Raw genomic sequence first — 21,206 nt, forward strand, 5'->3', positions numbered from 1 at the left:
TTTTGAGTTATTAGAAAAAAAAAATAATAAGTACCCAATCAAAAATTTACTAATGGCGCAGTACTGGCGCAGTACTGACAAGTGTTGGCGCAGTACTGGCACCCAGTATTGGCGCCAGAGTTGGCGTAACTTTGGGATGATAACATTTTACCAGTATTGGCTGCCAGAGTTGTCACCAGTACTGGTAACCACTGCTGGTTCAGTACAGGTCGAGTACTGGCAGTTTTGTAATTTATTGTGTACGAAAAGAAAGCTTTAACTGTAACAGAGATAAGTTTCACTGCAAAACAATAAAAAAAAAAATTGCAAAATGTTTTGGAATTAGTCTCAGGAAACTTTTTGTTTAAATAATTTTAACCACAAAAAAGCAAAATAAAATACCTTTTAATTTTCAAAAATAAAATCAAAGTAAAAAAATTTTTATAAACAAAATATTTAAACAAAAAGATTCATCAGGTTCACTCTAGAACTTTTTGTAAACTAGTATTAATCAAAAAGAAAATCTATTTGAGCCAGTACTGGCTCAATATCGGCTCAGTACTGGTTTGCCAGTACTGCACCAGTACTGATACAATGAAAATACCAGTACTGGTTCAGTACAGACTGCCCAGCCTTGGCAGCCAATACTGAACCAGTACTGCGCCAGTAGTTAACTCTGGTATAATACTGAAATTTTTGGTTGGGTAACTTTAAAAGAGAATAGAGACGCTGAATTTTTATCTTAAATTACAGAATTATTATTTGTTTATATTTTCTTCATATAATAATAAGAATAGCTGCAGGCTTCTAATTGGAATTAATCTCTGCTTATTTATTCTTTTGATGTATAAACTAAGTTTCCTGAATAAGCTGTTTTTTTTTTTTTTTTTTAAAGAAATAGAAAAAGCTTTATTTAGAGAAAATGTTGAGTCTGTGCGACAATAGTGTAGAGTCTTTATACTGTCCTAGTTTAACATTTTGTAAATTATATGCTTCATCTTATTCTTCTTGTTCTTCTTTTGTCACTGATTACATAGAAAGGCAGAAGGGCACGTCTTTCCTTTACTTTGCTTGATGTTGAAATTATTCAGTGCACACACCAGCTTCAGTCATTAAATCAGCGGAGATTTTACAGCGAATGTAATTTCTGACAATATTATGATTTATAATGCAATGTCCACATAAATAGTTAACGATATGATTACGTTTTACCCAGCCAGGCAGTGAGTGTGTACTTCATAAAAAATCGATCAACGAGTCATCTCATGTAATTTTCTTCTATATTGGCATTTTCATGTATATATATATATTTAATGATATTTGTATACTATGTTTCTAAAATGTTATTTTCATAGTTCTCGTTACACGAAACATTAAGGTTTCTCTATTCATTGATTAAATTTCATTATAATCATTAGTATATACTCCAATTACTGAAAAGGTTCTCGTAAGAAGACAATCTCTATTTTCTCCTATAAAAATTATCTTCAGCAATTTTGCAAAATTGTTTTTTTTTTCTAATTAGCGCAATAACAATAGCACACAAATTGCTTTCATTTATTATTACATCCAATTTTCATTTTTTTTTTTTTTAATGATAATAATAATTTCTGACATTTTTTTTTGAAAAAGGAAATTAGTGAAATTTAATGATATTTGAATTTAAAATATTTGTTTATCTGATTTTTTGTTATTTGTTGCAGATAATGTAGTTTTGCTGGAAATCCTCGCTTCCTCTACGAATTGGTGAGTTAGAAACAAAAAGAAAATTATATTTAATTTTAAATTTTTTAATATAATTTTAACAATTTAATTTTTTTTGCAATTAAATGATTGTGGCAAAGAAATTAAATATTTTTTAAAATTGAATATGATTTAAAAGAAATTTTTTTAAATTAAATATATGATTCATGTGGAGAAATTTTTTTTTTTTTTAAGCGGGCAGATCTGCTCAAGTGTGTAAATTAAGAACGAGAGATTTTGCTTGACGATGGGGGTTGTAAATTTATGAATAGAGCCTTTGAAGAATAGGGAGTGTCATAATTAGATAATTATTTTTTTTATCTCAAAGCAACGTTCGTGAATATCATTCAATTTCTATAGAATCGTGGAAAACAATTGTGAACGAAATTCACCGAGTGGTTTAAACCGAGTGAAAATAATGAGAGGATATTTCATATATATACACACCCAACATTAGAATGGTAGTTATATGTTATCACAAACCTAGAGATGCATTCCTAAATGTTTGTGTTAATAAGGTTCTTTTTTTAATTTTATCAGATTTTTTTTTTTACTAAACCCAACACAGAAAAAAGTTGGTGTTATTTTTGTTGCTGGTAATTTTCTCCAATGCTAAAACCCATAAGATTTAATCCACAATTAGGGTAAAATTTGTTACATGTTGTAACACCAATTCCGATGTTAAAATAACACTTTGTTTTTCCTGTGAATTTTTATTTTTAAAATGAATTCTACAATTTAATCAAATTTTTGCATTTTTGACTCATAGAATTCAATTTCAAATTTTTAATTCCTAAAATTTTCATTTCATTGAATTTTTTCAAATTTCTAGTTATTTGTAGGAATTCAGAGCTAAAAGATTGGAAAATTTTAATCCGACTGAAATCAAGTATATATTTTGTACTTTAGCTGCATAATCGTTAAAATTTTGTTGATTGGTCGTTTGCCAAGATTATTCGTTGTTAATGATCGTAAATTGTAAAAAGCGATGTTTATTCCTTTATGTTTTTTTTAATGCTCGCTTTGAAGAAATAAGAGAGCTTGATTATTATTCACTTTTCTGTCCCGAGAAGTATTGATTACTTTATCTTGACTTTCACATCATTATATTGAATTCATCGGAAGTCTATCTGAATAAGAATCTGCTACTGTCATTTTCAAACTATGCTTTTCTATTTATCTTACATATACCTATATATTTCAACAAAGTATCAAGATTTTAAATCGACATTCGAATTTGTAGTACATGACGATTGAATCCTTGCAATTTCCACTATTTCTTGGATTTTATTGCAAATGATCAATAAATGCGCTCATCATTTATATATATTATAAAACATTAGAAAAATTTCATCTCTTGCAAATTTTATAGTGGAATTTACGATTGAGTAAAGTATAATGCACTACCCACTCATTTTTAATCTTCATGTGGAAGAATTATGAGTTTTCTTCCCTACATTCATATATATATATATATATATATATATATATATATATATATATATATATATATAGAGTGGTGGGGGGGACCTTTTTGGTTTTTTCTCTGCGATGCAAACTAAAAATCATCATCATCATCATCATCATAATCATTCTATTCAATTATAGATCTAGAATTTTTCTCTAGTTATTACACAATCTTTATTCTTCATTTACAACTCGTTATAATGTAGGTATATTGTAATTATAAGTGAAAATAAATAATTCTCGGTAAATTATTTTAATCGGTAATTATTACCTTATTGGTATTAAATTGATATTATTCAATCGAAGATAGGAAAAAAGTTGTGAAATTATTTTTTTTTCGTTTCAAGGACTTAATTCCATAGTTTGATGGTTTTTTTTTCTATATTATACATGAAGTTAATTTGATTAAAATATAATAATGTGAATAGTGATTCGTCATTTTATAATTAATTACTTGGTGTTAATCATTATTAATTATATTATAAAATGTGTGAAAATTTCTATTCTATAATTAATATCCATAAAATAATGTTTTCATTTAAATCATTTTTGCTCAGGTAAATTTATATTATTTCTGTAATTTTTTTTTTCGGGAAATTCGTAATTACTTTTTTTTTTTTTTGTAAAGAACTTGGTTTTGTGACAAAATGGCTCCAGACGATCTTTCTTTCTCGTTTTACAATTAAATATATGACAAGCTCAAGAGCTGTTTCAGTTTCAAATCCTTGATCCTTTTTTATACGTCGTAGGACAAGATCTGCTTTAAGAGCTTGTTTCAACTCCAGAAGTCTTGCTACTCGAGAAAATCAGATAAATATTATGTCTCGTGGAAAGCTATAAAATAAGTTTTAAAATAAATTTATATTAAAACTATATATAAGAATACAATAGAGGAAATATTTTAATTTTCATTTACTTATCATTTTTTTTTTTGAAAATAGAAAGGTTGAATTTGTTTTGTAACAAAAAGTAGAGAAAACGTTAAAATAATAATCTATTTCAATATTTATTCTTATTATTTTATAATTCAATAATAATATTAAATTATTAATTAACATTAATGAATTAAATTACAACATAATAATAAGAATAAAAATAATTTTCATTTGACCCATTTTTTTCTAAATTAAAAAGTTTCTAAACAAAAGCAAAACTATCGAATGTTTTAATACTTATATGGGTTTTTATTTGTGTGTATGTAAGTTATAATCGTTGAAAGGCCAGTAAACTTGGAAATACATGCTCGCTTGGGAATTGCAATAATGAAAAAAATATATATATATACACATACACATAATATACAGTTTAAGTACATAAAAATGACATTTTATTGCACTTTTAAAGAACATATCCTATCGTTGAGAAATTAACCCTTCCTTTTGAAACACATATTGTACATTAAGCATATTATCATTTGATAATCGATAAATCATAAAATGTTGTTAATCGAAAATAATGGAAGACAAGTTTATTGCTATCAGGGATAATTATAATAAAATAATTGAACATCCTCTCCAATCATATGTATAACTCCTACACGTTGACGGTAAAATGTTATATACATTAAATATTACATCACGCAATATTTTATGGATACCATTTCACGATGATCACATAACTCTTTTTCTTCTTATATTGGTCTTAAATCATGAGCTTTTTATTTTTTTTTTCATTTTGCCCTCCCTAGACAAATGAAATTTATATAAAATCGTTAAAAGTAAGTTACAAATTGAGATATAAGAAATCTCATTTTTTTTTGTGAATCCTATGCAAATATTATAATTGTGACTCATTATGCAAATATAATAAATGTGAATCATTAGGTAAATAATTGTGAATCATTATAAAGAAAATAAAATTAATAGATAAAAATAAATAATTAATAATCATTTTTAAAATGTATTTCAGTTACTATTTTTTTCGATTTTATTAAATGTAGAAGAAAAATTATTTAAATTTTTAAAAAAAGATCCTCTTTACGAGATAAATAATTATTATACCTTCCGCAATGTTTTTAAGCGCGTAAAATCTTGTTTATGAATTTAACCTCTCGGATGTTTAATGCTTCAAAATTGTTGTTGGAAAAGTGCATTAATTATTAATAATATCCAAAGGTATTATAATGGGTGATAACATAAAGTTCCTGCTTAAGAAAATGTTTTTGTTTTTAATTTAAGATAGGTATTTGTTCTGTTTAATTAATAATATTTAATAGTTTAATTTAAAAACATTTTATATAATTTCTTTTTTTATAAAAGAGGTTTGAATTAAACTGGCCCACGCTTATTTCTATTTTTTTTAAGAGCAATTACGAAAATTTTTTGGAAAAAAAAACATTGAATATTGTTTAGAAAGTGGAAAAAAATATAATATTTATATCAGAAATGAAGATTATTAATTTATATAAAAATAAATTATTATAATTGTCGTTTAAATGAACTAGAATTCTTATTTAAATAATTAAAATTCTCGTTTATCTAACCAGAATTATGTTAAATTTACCCTAACCAAAATTCTGGTTAATTTAATTTGAATCATAATTTTAAATCTACGCTAACTAGAATTCTGGTTAAATTAACTAAAATTTTTGTTGAAATAACCAGAATTCTAGTTAAATGAATTAGAATTCTGAATTAAATAACTAGAATTCTAGTTAATTTAAGCAGAATTGTAATATTAAATATACCCTAACTAGAATTCTAGTTAAATAAACTAGAATTTTGATTTAATTAGCTAGAATTCTGGCCAATCATATCAAAGTCATGATGTTAAATAAACCCTAACCCGAATTCTGGTTAAAGTAATTAGAATTTTGTTCAAATAACTAGAATTCTGGTTAATTTAACCAGAATTATAATATTAAATTTTACCTTAACCAGAACTCTGGTTAATATGACCAAAATCATAATGTTAAATATACCCTAACTAGAATTATGGCTAAATAAACTAGAATTCTGCTTTAAATAACTAGAATTCTGGTTAATCTTACCTAAATTATAATTTTTAATATACCCTAACCAGAATTCTGGTTAATCTAACCAAAATCACAATGTTAAATATACTTTAACCAGAATTCTGGTTAATTCATTTTGAATTATAATTCTAAATATACCGTATGTTAAAAATTTAATATTAAGAATTAAATATTTTCAAAAGAAATATAATGACGATTGTCAGTCTAGCCTTCGAGGCGACAATCAGTCTAGCCTTAATGAGCCTTTTATGGCACTATTGTAATACCTCTATTTCTTCTTACCTGAGCATCGAATCTTCGTTAAGTTATATAGTTTAGTTTATATTTTGACTTCGTACTGTAAGGTTGTATAAAATTTGATTAAATAAATTCTATGTTCAAATATCAAAAATATTAAATGTTGTGTTTTCTTTTACCATAACCTATTAGATAATTTTAAATTAAAATAATAAAAGGTTATGGGCCCAGTGTCGTGTGTGAATAAATATGGAGAATAAAAATAAAAGAAATATCCTTCCTTTTAACGGCGAAAGGTATGGAGTGTGGAAGTTCCGCATTAAATCATTACTTGCTGAATTAAATATATTAAATGTCGTTGAAGATGAGATTCCCGAAGAACCGCATAATACTTGGAAGAAAAATAATTTGCAGGCAAAAGGTATTATAATCGATTACTTAAGTGACTCTTTTCTAATTTTTGCAAAAGAGAAGTCAACTGCTAAAGAAATTATTCAAAACCTGGATAATATTTATGAAAGAAAAAGCTTAGCAACACAGTTAGCTTTAAGAAAAAGACTTTTAAACTTGAAATTTTCTGGTGACAAATCTCTATTGCAACACTTTACGGACTTCGATGATCTCGTTACGGAATTACTTGCTGCAGGAGCTAAATTGGACGAGATGGACAAAATTTCACATTTGTTACTCACATTACCTAATAGCTATGATGGTGTGATTACCGCTTTAGAAACATTAGCCGAAGATAATTTAAACTTATCATTCGTTAAAACTAGACTTTTAGATCATGAGACAAAATTAAATGAAGATAACAAAACAAGTGCTCTAAAAGTCCTTCAAGCAACTAATACTTTTCAAAAGAGAAAAGCAACTGATATAAATGATCAGTCAAAACCCAAACCAGATAAAAAGAAATTTAAACAAAATTTTCACCAAAATAAAAATAAATTTTATAAAAAGAGAAATACATCGATGCAGCAAATGAGAAATAATGATAAACGATGTGATCACTGTGGAAGAAAAAATCATTTGTTAAAAGACTGTTATTTTCATAAAAGGATGACTGAAAAACACGGTGTAATTCAAACTGCTTTCGCAAACTCTACATCAAGTGACGCATCAGGATTCGCATTTATGATGAGGAATGATCATTCAGATGTGATCTCAAATAAAGAGAAAGTGTCTTTTCTTCTAGACTCCGGAGCTACGGACCACATAGTGAATTCTGAAAGCCTTTTTACTGAAATTTATAACTTAACTACACCTACGAAAATTGAAGTAGCAAAAAGGGGTATCACTGTCACAGCAACGAAAGCAGGATCAATTAACGTCATTTCGGATGCAGGAGTAAAATTACGGATGGAAAATGTCCTTCTTATACCTGAAGTACCACACAACATTATATCTGTATCACGGATGCAAAAGAAAGGGATGTCAGTCACTTTCGATCAAGATGGCGTATGGATCATGAAAGAAAATAATATTATTGCAACAGGTAAGCCCATAAATGGTTTAATTTGTATTACTTTTACAATAACAAAAGACTATGGGTATATTAGAAATATAAATATGATTAACACGAATAACTACCAGATTTGGCATGAACGTCTAGGTCATGCAAATAAACAATCTTTTCAAAAATTAAAAAATCATAAAATGGTAGAAGATGTTAATCTCATTGAAAATGTTAATCCTGAAAACAATATTTGTGAACCTTGTGTACTTGGAAAACAAACCAGTTTGCCTTTTTCGAAATCAAAAAATAAATCTCATGTAATACGTCCTTTATATATAGTTCATTCTGATGTTTGTGGTCCAATTACACCTCCCACCATTGACAACAAAAATTATTTTGTAACTTTTATAGATGAGTTTACACATTATACAGTAACATATTTATTAGAGTTTAAATCCGAAGTTTTTAATGCCTTTAAAGATTTTCAAGCAAAAAGCGAAGTACACTTTAATTGTAAAATTGAATATCTATATTGTGACAATGGTGGAGAGTATCTATCAAATGATTTCAAAAAATATTGTATTCAGAAAGGCATTACTTTCCATTTAACTGTACCACATACACCTCAACAAAATGGTGTAGCTGAACGGATGAACCGTACCATAACTGAAAAAGCGCGTACGATGATAATTACATCCGGGTTGGCAAAAAATTTTTGGGGTGAAGCTGTTTTAACAGCAACATATTTAACAAATATTTTGCCAACCACAGCTCTAAGTGTAAATAAAACACCATATGAATGTTGGCACAACAAAAAACCAAAATTGGAAAACTTAAAAATATTTGGTTCGACTGTATATATTCAAATTAAAACTAAAAGAAATAAATTTGATGAAAAATCTTTTAAAGGGATTCTAATGGGTTACGCTCCAAATGGATATAAGGTGTGGAATGTTGAAAAAGAAAATTTTATAATTGCCCGAGATGTAGTTATCGATGAAACTAATTATAAAAACACAAGATCTATTAACGATCATAATGAAAGTGTTTCAAAACCAAAAATTAGAAAAATCGACTCTAACCCTCATATTTTAATAAATCCTGAACCAAAATTGATTCAACCCGATTTGCAAGAATCAAGTAATTCAGGTGAATTAAGTGAATCAAATTTGTCAGACGAAACAAATCTTCCTGTTTTTAGGAGAAGCGATCGAACAAAAAATTATCCTAGGCCTAATTACACTGATGATCTTGATCACGATATAGATAATGATATTTATAACAATCTTCTTTGTTTAAAAACCATTGAATCTATACCGAACACTTTTAGTGAAATAAAATCAAGAGAAGATAAAAATCAGTGGGAACAAGCCATTAAGGATGAAATTGATTCACTTAATTTAAATAAAACTTGGACAATAGTTGACAAACCAAGTAATAAAAATATTATTACAAATAAATGGGTTTTCACAATTAAAATTGACGAACATGGAAATCCCACAAAACATAAAGCAAGGTTAGTAGCTAGAGGTTTTGATCAAAAGTATCTCAGTGATTATGATGAGACTTTTGCACCTGTTGTGCGTATATCAACTTTTAGATTCCTCCTGGCTTTTTCAAATCAGTTTAATTTATTAGTCGACCACATGGACGTGAAAACCGCATTTTTACATGGAGTTTTACAGGAGGAAATCTATATGTCAATTCCTGAGGGGATAAAAACAGATACGAATAATTCAGATACAAATAAAGTGTGCAAACTGCATAAAGCTATTTATGGCCTGAAACAATCTTCTAGATGTTGGTACGAGCATTTCGATAAAACGATTAAAAAAATTGGTTTTAACAGTTCCACGGTTGATCCTTGCTTATATTTTTTGGATAAGGGAGACTTAAATAAAAATATATATATTATCCTTTATGTTGATGATCTTCTAATTTGTACAAGAGACAAAGTTGCAATGATAAATCTCAAAAATTATTTAAAAGAGAATTTTAAAATGACCGATCTAGAAGATGTAAAGTTTTTCTTGGGTATTCGAATTCAAAGAACAAAAAACGAAATAACATTAGATCAAAGTCTATACTTGAAAAAGGTTTTGAACAAGTTTAATATGTATGATTGTAAAAGTATAAGTACTCCCCTTGAAAATAAATTAAATTACATAGAATTAAACAGTAATGAGATCACGAATGCCCCTTGTAGAAATTTAATAGGATGCCTCATGTATGCAATGTTGTGTAGTCGTCCAGATCTGTGCGTAGCTATAAATATTTTAAGTAGATTCCAAAATAAATCAAATAAAGAACTTTGGACTTGCTTAAAAAGAGTTTTACGTTACATCAAAGGTTCCCTAAATCTGAAACTCACATATACACGAAATGATAATTATAAAAATATAATTGAGGGTTATGTAGATTCCGATTGGGGAAATGATGTAATAGATAGAAAAAGCACAACAGGTTATTTATTTAAAGTTTTTGAAAATTGTTCAATTTCCTGGAACACAAAAAGACAAACCTCTGTAGCCGCATCTTCAACCGAAGCAGAATATATGGCTCTTTTCGAATGTGTAAAAGAGGCTATATGGTTGAAGAGCTTATTATCAAGTATAAATATTGATATGTCAAAACCGATCTTGCTTTATGAGGATAACAATAGTTGTATAAGCATAGCTAAGAACCCAATAAACCATAAGAGAACAAAACACATAGATATAAAATATCACTTCACACGTGACCATGTGTTAAAGAAAAATGTGTTAATTAAATATGTTTCCACAGCTGAACAATTGGCGGATGCCTTCACGAAGCCACTACCAGCGATGAAGTTCTCCTACATAAAATCAAATATTGGATTGAAATAATATTTTTTTTTTATTTTTCTTTTGAGTGGGAATGTTAAAAATTTAATATTAAGAATTAAATATTTTCAAAAGAAATATAATGACGATTGTCAGTCTAGCCTTCGAGGCGACAATCAGTCTAGCCTTAATGAGCCTTTTATGGCACTATTGTAATACCTCTATTTCTTCTTACCTGAGCATCGAATCTTCGTTAAGTTATATAGTTTAGTTTATATTTTGACTTCGTACTGTAAGGTTGTATAAAATTTGATTAAATAAATTCTATGTTCAAATATCAAAAATATTAAATGTTGTGTTTTCTTTTACCATAACCTATTAGATAATTTTAAATTAAAATAATAAAACCGTAACCAGAATTCTTGTTAAATTAACCAAAATTTTGGTTGAAATAACCTGAATTCTAGTTAACTGAATTAGAATTCTAATTTAAATAACTAGAATTCTAGTTAATCTAACCGGAATCATAATGTTAAATATACCCTAACCAGAATACTAATTAAATTAACGAGAATTCTGTTTAATATAACCAGAATTATAATTTTAAATATTAACCAGAATTCTGATTACTTTATCTAGAATTCTGGTTACTTTAACTAGAATTCTTGTTACTTTAGCTAGAATTCTGGTTACTTTAACTAGAATTTTGGCTAATCTAACCGGAATCATAATGTTAAATATACCCAAACCAGAATTTTGGTTACCCTCACCAAATTTTTTTTTGTTTTAGATAAAAAAATCTTCAAAATTTTAAATAAGACATTGCATTTTTGATATGAAATTAGATCCTTACAAAGGATATCCTTAATATCCGGATGCTGTGAGGTTTTTTTTTTATCTTTGTTGTAATTTTTCGTTAATTGCTTTAAAATTTGAATCAGAAGTTGTTTGTGATAAATTAAAAAAACCAATTCCTCTCTCAATACTCAGGCTATTGAGATAAACATGACTACACACAAAAGCCCAGTTTTCCGTTGTACTTTATCCCTATGGTGATAAATAATTTATAGTCAACAGAGTGATTGTTTAACGTGCAGAGTTGTAAACATTTACAGTGTAATGTTGTCACGCAGGATAAATCGAATACTGATTCATACATTATCGCTTTTGTATATATATATATATATAAATAAATAAAGATTGAAGGAGTATTTTCTGTGTGTATCAAAGGTATGAGTTTTGACCTAGCGCATTCACTCTCAGATCTTATGCAAATCGTTGAAGTACATCTTGCGGCGGAATGACGAGTGGCTGGGTAAGGTCATCAGAGAGGAAGGTTAGCGTTCTCTATAGTATGAGTCTGCTCGAATAGAACGAGATGAAAATGGGAGGAACATTGCGCCATTGATGTTGCTCTCTTGCTTTTGTATTAGAGATTCGATCTTCTAAGAGTTGGTTTGTTGTTGTTTGTGCGAGCTACCTTCGATGTTTGCGTGTGAATTGTAATAGGACCCCCATATAGTTGTATTATAAAGCGTCTCTAGGCCTCTGGGTGTGACTTTATAATGTCACGGGAGCAGTTCGAGTTGAGAGATGCTGTGCGCGGCATCAAACTCAGGAGAATATCCTGATTATCGGAGGTGATCGCGCGCGCCTCATAAGAAATTTCTCATCCATCATCAACTTTCTATGTAGAAACGAGAATGTTGATACAGCAAATAAATATAATAATTATAACGCCTCTCTTTTCAAGCTGAGCACTTTTCTCTCACTTTATATTTATATAATAATCCATGCACATTATTGAAATTAATTAGTTGACTTTTATTTGCAATTTACAATTCATATATATAACTCAATTTTACGTTACTTATGAAACATTAAATAACGTAAATATACAGGATTTCAATAATAAAAATTAACCATTTTCGAAAAAAAGTAAAAAATAATTATTATTCTTTACTTTCTTTATATGAAATTATAAATAATTATTTGTTTCATTCTTTATTAACAAATATCATTTTTTAAAATGAATATTATTGTTCATTAAAAATGAATATACACTATAAGCTTTTCAATGTGGTAGAATATTTTTTCGAAATTAAATTTTATATATGAAAAAAAAAAAAACAATGAGAATGCGGAAAAACACGTCAAATATTTTTATACGTTAATAAGCAAAGTAAAATAAAAAATTTCCTTTGTGTTCTTTTTTTTACAACTAAGTTTCACAAAAGAATTGAAGATATTTTTGTAAATTTATTTAATATTTTTTTTTAATATTTATACAATGTTTAGTATCAAGGAATTTTTGAAGGAAATATTATTTTGAATGAAATTTTTTTTATGAATTTTCTAATTTTTCTCGAAAGATATTTCTTGCAATGTTTATTTGATCAAAAAAGTTATGAAAAATATTTTTTTTTTTTTTTTTTTTTTTTAGATGAGAATAATTTTCTGTCTTAAAAAGAAAATTTGTTTTCCAATAATTTTTGACAATTTGTATAGGTGTGAAAAATGTTAATTTTTTTGTGAAAACTATATTCGTTGTGTGTTATATTTCAAGATGTTTTCTTTTATTTTTTTTTCATTTTAAGAATAATTTTTTGAATCTCTGCCAACTTTTCGCAACTTTTTAGAGAAATTGAAATTTTAATCAAAGATATTGATCTTTTTTTTTCTCTTGTTTTAAATTATCACCTCATTCATGTCAATAAAGTTAGCAGAGCAAAATCAGCAGAACCTAACCGGACTATATGGAGATTTTAAGGCTTTTTAAAGGCTATTTAAGTGCCCTATTCCCAATTTAAATGCTCCCATAGGGTTCGAGAAAACACATGTTCTGCTAAACCTAAAAAAAGTTAGCAGACCATCACATCTAAAATACATAAAACCCAATAAATTCACTGTTTTAAGTAAAGATTATTTAAAGGCTATTTAAGGGCTCCACAAAAAAATTATAACCAACTAATTTAAGCCCTAAATAAGGGCTAAACTAGTGATTCTACTCAGCGGAACAATAACTTTTTACTCAAATTCGAAAAAATCCTAATTTTCATAGCAGAATAATTAAAGGCTAATTAAAGGCTTTCACAACAAACTATAACAAATCACCCTAAGCCCTTATTAAGGGCTAAACTAGCGGCCCTTCCCAGCAGAACACTAACTTTTTACTTAAATTCCAAAAAATTCTCATTTTCACTGCAGAATAATTAAAGGCTAATTAAAGGCTCTCAGAACAAAGTCCAAAAAACTACCCTGAGCCCTTATTAAGGGCTAATCTACTAAATCTTCCCAGCAGAACACTAACTTATCAATCAAATTCCAAAAAATTCTCATTTTCACTGCACAATAATTAAAGGCTAATTAAAGGCTCTCAGAAAAAACTCTAACAAATCACCCTAAGCCCTTATTAAGGGCTAAACTAGCGGCCCTTCCCAGCAGAACACCAACTTTTTACTCAAATTCGAAAAAATTTAAATTTTTACAGCAGAAAAATTAAAGTCTAATTAAAGGCTCTCAGAAAAAACTATAACAAATCACCCTAAGCCCTTATTAAAGGTCAAACTAGGGGCCCTTCCCAGCAGAACACCAACTTTTTACTCAAATTCCAAAAACTTCTCATTTTTACAGCAGAATAATTAAAGGCTAATTAAAGGCTCTCAGAAAAAACTATAACAAATCACCCTAAGCCCTTATTAAAGGTCAAACTAGGGGCCCTTCCTAGCAGAACACTAACATTTTACTTAAATTCAAAAAAATCCTAATTTTCAAAGCAGAATAATTAAAGGCTGATTAAAGGCTCTCAGAAAAAAATCTAACAAATCACCCTAAGCCCTTATTAAGGGCTAAACTAGCGGCCCTTCCCAGCAGAACACCAACTTTTTACTCAAATTCGAAAAAATTTGAATTTTTACAGCAGAATAATTAAAGTCTAATTAAAGGCTCTCAGAAAAAACTCTAACAAATCACCCTAAGCCCTTATTAAAGGTCAAACTAGGGGCCCTTCCAAGCAGAACACTAACATTTTACTTAAATTCAAAAAAAACCTAATTTTCAAAGCAGAATAATTAAAGGCTGATTAAAGGCTCTCAGAAAAAACTCTAACAAATCACCCTGAGCCCTTATTAAGGGTTAAACTAGCGGCCCTTTCCAGCAGAACACTAACTTTTTACTTAAATTCGAAAAAATCCTAATTTTCAAAGCAGAATAATTAAAGGCTTATTAAAGGCTCCCACAACAAACTATGACAAATTAACCTAAGCCCTTATTACGAGCTAAACTAGCGGCCCTTCCTAGCAGAACACTAAGACTTTACTTAAATTCAAAAAAAACCTAATTTTCAAAGCAGAATAATTAAAGGCTAATTAAAGGCTCCCACAACAAACTATGACAAATTAACCTAAGCCCTTATTACGGTCCAAACTAGCGGCCCTTCCCAGCAGAACACCAACTTTTTACTCAAATTCGAAAAAATTCTCATTTTTACAGCAGAATAATTAAAGGCTAATTAAAGGCTCTCAGAAAAAACTCTAACAAATCACCCTAAGCCCTTATTAAGGGCTAAACTAGCGGGCCTTCCCAGCAGAACACCAACTTTTTACTCAAATTCGAAAAAATTTTAATTTTTACAGCAAAATAATTAAAGTCTAATTAAAGGCTCTCAGAAAAAACTCTAACTCTAAGCTCAGGGTAGTTTTTTGGACTTTGTTCTGGGAGTCTTTAATTAGCCTTTAATTATTCTGCAGTGAAAATGAGAATTTTTTGGAATTTGATTGATAAGTTAGTGTTCTGCTTAGAAGAGTTAGTAGATTAGCCCTTAATAAGGGCTCAGGGTAGTTTTTTGGACTTTGTTCTGGGAGCCTTTAATTAGCCTTTAATTATTCTGCAGTGAAAATGAGAATTTTTTGGAATTTGATTGATAAGTTAGTGTTCTGCTGGGAAGAGTTGGTAGGTTAGCCCTTAATAAGGGCTCAGGGTAGTTTTTTGGTCTTTGTTCTGGGAGCCTTTAATTAGCCTTTAATTATTCTGCAGTGAAAATGAGAATTTTTTGGAATTTGATTGATAAGTTAGTGTTCTGCTGGGAAGAGTTAGTAGATTAGCCCTTAATAAGGGCTCAGGGTAGTTTTTTGGACTTTGTTCTGGGAGCCTTTAATTAGCCTTTAATTATTCTGCTTTGAAAATTAGGTTTTTTTTTGAATTTAAGTAAAATGTTAGTGTTCTGCTGGGAAGGGCCGCTAGTTTAGCCCTTAATAAGGGCTTAGGGTGATTTGTTAGAGTTTTTCTGAGAGCCTTTAATGAGCCTTTAATTATTCTGCTTAGAGAATTAGGATTTTTTCGAATTTAAGTAAAAAGTTAGTGTTCTGCTGGAAAGGGCCGCTAGTTGAGCCCTTAATAAGGGCTTAGGGTGATTTGTTATAGTTTGTTGTGAAAGCCTTTAATTAGCCTTTAATTATTCTGCTTTGAAAATTAGGTTTTTTTTGAATTTGAGTAAAAAGTTGGTGTTCTGCTGGGAAGGGCCGCTAGTTTAGCCCTTAATAAGGGCTTAGGGTGATTTGTTAGAGTTTTTCTGAGAGCCTTTAATTAGCCTTTAATTATTATGCTGTAAAAATGAGAATTTTTTCGAATTTGAGTAAAAAGTTGGTGTTCTGCTGGGAAGGGCCGCTAGTTTAACCCTTAATAAGGGCTTAGGCTGATTTGTTAGAGTTTTTTCTGAGAGCCTTTAATGAGCCTTTAATTATTCTGCTTAGAGAATTAGGATTTTTTCGAATTTAAGTAAAAAGTTAGTGTTCTGCTGGAAAGGGCCGCTAGTTGAGCCCTTAATAAGGGCTTAGGGTGATTTGTTATAGTTTGTTGTGAAAGCCTTTAATTAGCCTTTAATTATTCTGCTTTGAAAATTAGGTTTTTTTTTAATTTAAGTAAAATGTTAGTGTTCTGCTAGGAAGGGCCGCTAGTTTAGCCCTTAATAAGGGCTTAGGGTGATTTGTTAGAGTTTTTTCTGAGAGCCTTTAATTAGACTTTAATTATTCTGCTGAAAAAATTCAAATTTTTTCGAATTTGAGTAAAAAGTTGGTGTTCTGCTGGGAAGGGCCGCTAGTTTAGCCCTTAATAAGGGCTTAGGGTGATTTGTTAGAGTTTTTTCTGAGAGCCTTTAATTAGCCTTTAATTATTCTGCTTTGAAAATGAGAATTTTTTGGAATTTGATTGATAAGGTAGTGTTCTGCTGGAAAGAGTTGGTAGATTAGCCCTTAATAAGGGCTCATGGTAGTTTTTTGGACTTTGTTCTGGGAGCCTTTAATTAGCCTTTAATTATTCTGCTTTGAAATTTAGGATTTTTTCGAATTTAAGTAAAAAGTTAGTGTTCTGCTGGGAAGGGCCGCTAGTTTAGCCCTTAATAAGGGCTTAGGGTGATTTGTTATAGTTTGTTGTGAAAGCCTTTAATTAGCCTTTAATTATTCTGCTATGAAAATTAGGATTTATTCGAATTTGAGTAAAAAGTTATTGTTCCGCTGAGTAGAATCACTAGTTTAGCCCTTATTTAGGGCTTAAATTAGTTGGTTATAATTTTTTTGTGGAGCCTTTAAATAGCCTTTAAATAATCTTTACTTAAAACAGTGAATTTATTGGGTTTTATGTATTTTAGATGTGATGGTCTGCTAACTTTTTTTAGGTTTAGCAGAACATGTGTTTTCTCGAACCCTATGGGAGCATTTAAATTGGGAATAGGGCACTTAAATAGCCTTTAAAAAGCCTTAAAATCTCCATATAGTCCGGTTAGGTTCTGCTGATTTTGCTCTGCTAACTTTATTGACATACCTCATTCTATATAAAGATTCGCTTTTATCCTTTCTGTTATTTTCACTTAATTTCTCCTTTAAAATCCTTTAGAGGAAAAGTTTAATTAGAGTAATTATAAGTTTTCTTGAGATAGAGGTTCCTTTTCTAGTTTATAGTGCTGATAAAATCGTAAAGGGGAGATATTAAAAAAAAAAAATGTATATGAAATTTATTTGAAATCCCTGACTTTTGAAATATATATTTTTTTTTCTCTCTCTCTCTTTCTCTAAGGATTCCTTGATGGTTTTGCAGTGTTTGTTAATTTTAAATTCTTTCACTATAGAGTTATATATTACTTTTGTATATGCTATGCGCTAGAAGTGATGACCTTTTTCTTCACCATCACGTTCAATAGTTTTCAGCTCCAGTAATATTCAGCGGAGAATAGTATATCGCGGTTGATGCTATATCTTTAAAACCTTTCAAGATCTCAGATATCTAACCTAGATTTAAATGTAAGTGATCTTTTGAAAAGGAAATACTATTGACAAATTTTATTTTGAGTGACAAATGGAAATGTTGTTTTTAAAATGAATCCTACTCTCTACTCTTGCAAAGTTGATTATTTATAAAATAACATTTTTCTTAAAAATATCTCATATATATATAAATTTTAAATGTTGATTTTAAATTAATTTTTAATTGTCATTTTTTATTGAAAAATCCATTATTCCAGTTGTTTGTAACCATTTGGAAAAAATTTTGTATCAAAATAATACTGACCACTTTAAACAAATTATGCTTTTTTTTTTTGTAACATGAAATAAAAGTCATTTTCAGAAATTTTTATATAAATTCTAAAAGGATTATTATAAAATTTTTTTTTTAGAAAGATGTCAGGGTTTTTTTTCCCCAAAAAAGCTTAAGCTGATTTATGGAAAGCATTGAAGGGAAAAATCCCTTTTAAAGTCAGAAAAGTGTATAAAGATATTTATGAAATTAAATATTTAGAAAAAATTTTTTACTAAATATTATTATATTATAAAATAGTTGCAATTTATTCATTGTAATTCTATCAAAATTATTTACATTTAAAATTTTTTTTAAAAAATGGAAAATAGTAAATAATTATATTCACTTTGAACGATGAAAACTGGTATAGGAACGAGCTCTTAAAAAAAAGTGGAAAGGAAGTAGAAGTCGATTAAATGAAATTAGGGGAAATTAGAGTGCTTGATTGAAGATTAGGAAAAAAAAGAAGGGAAAAAAGAGAGAAGTTGTAAACTATGGGGATTATCTATACTAGATTAAGGGAACATCAAGATAGTGTATAAACGTCTATGGATTACGTATAAATCGAATAGAAAATCTTCATACAAATTATATTATTACGAACTAAAAACCATTGCATAATTAATTAATTAAATGAATAAAAATGAATAAAAAATAATAATGAAAAACATTAAAGTAAATAAAAACCGAGAAACATGCGAAGATAAATAATAAATAATAATAAAAATAAGAAACATGGAAATAAATTAAAATAAAGAATATATATAGATAAATAAAAATTAGATAATTCAGTTAACTATATAAATAAAAATTATAATAAAAAACAAAAATATTATTATAATTAAAAATTAAAGGAATGTTGCAATTAATTGCGATTTTTAAAGTGTGTTATATAATTAGGATAATTATAATATTAATTAAATGAGACAGTAGAAGATTTCTCCAATCATTTATTAATTTTTGATTCAATTGTAAAGAAAAATAATTTTTTATCAATTATAATGACAATGTAGTTATATTGTTTTCTTCCAAATATCAAAAAAAAGCGAATGCATTTGTGAAAGCAAAGCAAAATTATGCATTCCTTTAATATCATATAATTTCCCATTATTCTGGCAATAATTGACATTTCTTCTTTAATTTTCGCAATTGTGGCAATTTTATATAACGTTCAAATATATATGCAGATTATGATATTTTATTACTATAATCTTTAACCTCTTCTCGATTTTCAATTTTCCAATCGTGACTATAATTTCCTTTTTCTTTTATTTTCTGTTCTCTTTTAAAAAATTTTCTATATATTAAATTTCACAAAATGCATTTATTACTATTAATTATAATAGATACAAAGTTTCAATTTTTTTGTCAAATTAAAAAATTCTAAAAATTAGTTTTAGTAAATTGTAAATTAAAACAGGAATATTAAATTAGAGAGTTATATATTACAAAATGAAATTTGTTGCAATAGAGCAAAGTGCCTTTTATGAATTATAATAGTTGAAAATTTAATTTTATGTGTCTCAAATATAGACGTTATATGTGCAGGTTTCATTAGGATAAATTTATTACTAGATTAAATATATATATATAAGTGCAGGAACAATTTTATGTTTTCAGATAACCTTAGCTGCAATAAATTACTAAAGATTACATCAATGTTAAAAAATATTTATTCCCTTCTTTAAGTTGCGATAAAAAAAAAATGCTATTTCGTGTGGTCATTTCACCCTTAAAGCGTGACATTGTTGCAAATAATAATCAGTTTCGTGCATGTTGAATTAGCCAATTTTAAAATTAGGCGACAATTTTTATATTATACTTAAAGTGAAAGAAAAAAATTTTTTGATTAAATTATTGAATGAATTTAAAAAATATATATATATTTCTTTTAATCATTTCGAAAATAAAGTAATTTCTGTTCTATATTTCAAATCTAATTATTCTTTTCAATTATTATTCTTAAATTGGATCTTATGTAATTAAATAAAATCGACTTAAATTGAAATTATTATCTGAGAGAACGAAATAACGTTGAATTGTTAATAATTTTTTTTTATATTCTTTAAGTTAATATTGTTTCCATATGATTACTTATAAATTACTTCCTGCATAATTTTCAATTTATAATGACATAGAAATATGTAACTTGGATTAAAAAAAAAAAAAAAACGTAAAATGGAATTGTCAAATTTAAAAATAAGAACAAAAAATTGCAACATTTTTAAATAAAAATAAAAAGAATTCTTTATATAAAGATTAAAAATAAAGAAGCTCAATATATAAAAAAAATTCGATTTAAAAGTTCTAAATAAAATTCTTATGTGGCCGAGAGGTACAGTTTTAATAACTTTCTGAAAGTCGATTTAGCATTTCATAAAAGGAATTAATTTCAAACTTTCCGTTATACAAAGGACATGACAAGCTATTAGATTTGTGAAATTTGAAATTGCACTTAACTCTTGGGTCTAGTTAAGTCGAGAATGTCCCGAATATATTAGTCTGACGTTGAACAATAATCTTGGACAAATGAGCTGGTTTCCTCTGAAATTACTTCTCATTCCCACTGCAATTGCAACGCGGTTATATATTTAATACAAAAGCGGTGTACGAGGATGTATTGTATACGAAAGCAAATAAAATTTAGTTCGTTTCTTTTTTTAAGCAACTGTGAGTGTAAAAGGAAAATATTCACTTTATTACTCAGACGATAGATGACAAAAGCATTTGTTGAAATTAATTCTAAAATAGTAAATACATAATGACAATTATTTTCTATTATAATTTAAATTAATGATAAAAACATTTTTTTTTTAAATTACTAAACTAATTTTTTTACATGGATTTTATTTATTTTATAAATATTTTACATTTTATTGACTAACAGTTTTATATATGGGATTATTTTTTAGCTGATTCACATTCCATTAAGGAAATGAAGGGAAAAAAATTAAAAATAAAAATAAATAAAAGTAAA

At 27.8% G+C, this 21,206-nt stretch overlaps 1 long non-coding RNA gene across 1 annotated transcript in view; it reads left to right on the top strand.

The window, feature by feature from the left end:
* The window catches only part of LOC127278785 (uncharacterized), a 107,872-nt gene that overhangs the window by 65,733 nt on the left and 20,933 nt on the right, over positions 1 to 21,206 (top strand). The window contains exon 3 of the long non-coding RNA XR_007842540.1: positions 1,683 to 1,725. This is a non-coding gene — a long non-coding RNA (uncharacterized LOC127278785). The remainder of the gene's footprint in view (positions 1 to 1,682; positions 1,726 to 21,206) is intronic.

The sequence above is a fragment of the Leptopilina boulardi genome, unplaced genomic scaffold (genome assembly GCF_019393585.1).
Source record: "Leptopilina boulardi isolate dan_hultmark-lab unplaced genomic scaffold, ZJU_Lbou_2.1 LbouV2_211, whole genome shotgun sequence".
NCBI lineage: Eukaryota > Metazoa > Arthropoda > Insecta > Hymenoptera > Figitidae > Leptopilina > Leptopilina boulardi.